Source organism: Tupaia chinensis, unplaced genomic scaffold, assembly GCF_000334495.1.
Source record: "Tupaia chinensis unplaced genomic scaffold, TupChi_1.0 Scaffold000037_4, whole genome shotgun sequence".
Taxonomy (NCBI): Eukaryota; Metazoa; Chordata; class Mammalia; order Scandentia; family Tupaiidae; genus Tupaia; species Tupaia belangeri.
In genome coordinates this window covers 2,150,331-2,152,135 of record NW_006159487.1, presented here as the reverse complement: position 1 = coordinate 2,152,135, position 1,805 = coordinate 2,150,331, and positions in this window count along the sequence as shown.

The following is a 1,805-nucleotide window of genomic DNA, read 5'->3' as shown; positions in this document are numbered from 1 at the left end:
CCGCGGTGTTCGGGAAACGCGGCTGCTGTGCTCCCGGCGGCCGAACGCCACGGGTTTCCGACAGTCCCATTTCACGTGTTCTGTCTGTGGTCCCTGTCCGTGTTCCGGGACTGTCAGACCCCGTGTCCTGCTTTGGGAGTCGAGGAAATATCTTCTCTGCGCTGGACTCCGTGTGAAATTGAGGTGCTAACCCTGGGTACGAGTCTTAGACCTCGCTGGGCCTCGAAGATGTCTCATCTGGAGACCGCTGAAAATGCAAGGGGGCAGATTAGGTCCAGGATGTCTCTTTCTTCTTCTTTCTCTTTCTTCTTTTTTTTTTTAGCACCACAACATATTTTTCTTCTTTTGAAATTTTGCCAAAGTGCACATGTGCTTGCCAGAGAGACAAAGAGAGAGAGAGTGAGAAAACACCCCTGTAGTGCGAGCACTCGCAAAACCTTCTCCTCTCTCTGTCCCTCCTTTCGGGATTTTGGGCACACACGCATTTGGTGAGTTATTTGAGCTTCTGGGCCCAGGAGTCGAACTCTGTAGTCAGCCACGTGGGATCCGGTGCCCTAACCCCCGGCCATGGGCTGGCCCCAGCACACACTTTCCAGTAGCATCTTACATGCAACCATGATATGTGGGATCTTCAAAGAGTTCACGGAAATGCGTATTCTGAAAAAACGACATGAATTTTGAAAATTGTGCCAGCGTGAACCTGTACATCATGCCATTTCCTACGAACTTCTTGAAGCCCCCATGAAATACCAGCCACAGTGGCGATGTCCCCGTTAAAGTGTGTGACTCCCCCACTTGAACACCTGAGACAGGTGCCTTCTAATGCAATTCCTTTGAAACCCTGGTCTCTCAAACATGCAGCTTGAGCGTGCCTGGCTGGTCGTCGCTCGGTCCCATTCCAGTTCTGCAAATGCTGTGGGACTCTGAGAAGTGTGCTGCATTCCAGGACGTCGGGCCACCGGGGACCCAGCAAGAGGACAGCGTGCATCGGTGCCACAGCTCCTCTGAGGGGCTCTCGCACAGTTTCCGACCACTCGGAGCTGTAGCGAGGAGTTTCCGGTTCCGGTTCCGGGGCCCTGAGTACCAGAGCATTGACTTGGGATGTGTGCGGAAGCAGAAAGTCAATGGGGGTTCCGGGCCAGCCTTGTCTCGGTCTACGCAGAGCCGAGTTCCCAGCGTGGTTCTGGCCACTCACTGGCTTGGCAAGTCATGACAGCCTGGGATTCCCACTCCTACAAATATAAAATTGCTCTTGAGTAATAGTAACAGGATCCAAGAGGTCGCCCCCACCTTCCACACAGTCGGTGAGGACTTTACATATTCGGAGTCAGGCACGTCACAGATCGCTAGCCCTACAGAGCGGAGGGCAGTGTGTTCCTGTGCTCTCGTCGCCCACCACCCCCACGCCCTGTTCACCGCTCTGTGCATTCCAGTCCCCTGGCCTGCGTGAGGTTCAAAAGGTGTAGACCGCCCGGTGGCATGAAAAAATGACTCCCTTGGGGCGAGATGGTGGCACAGAGGTAAACAGGATGCTCTGCGAGGCACTTCCATGTGAGAAGACCCCAGGTTCAAGTCCAGAGACCTCCCTGAAAACACAGGGCACACACGTGCCCCTAATGCAAGGCTGGCTGAGGTCTGGGGTGGACTGTGGCATCAGAACCTGGCTGGAGATGCCTTCTCTCTCCCTCTCTCTCTCTCCTCTCTCTCCTCTCTCTTTCTTCTCTCTGTCCTCTCTCTCTCCCTCTCTTTCCTTTCCCTCTCCCTCTCTCTTCTCTCTCCTCTCTCTCCTTCCTCTCTCCTCTCTC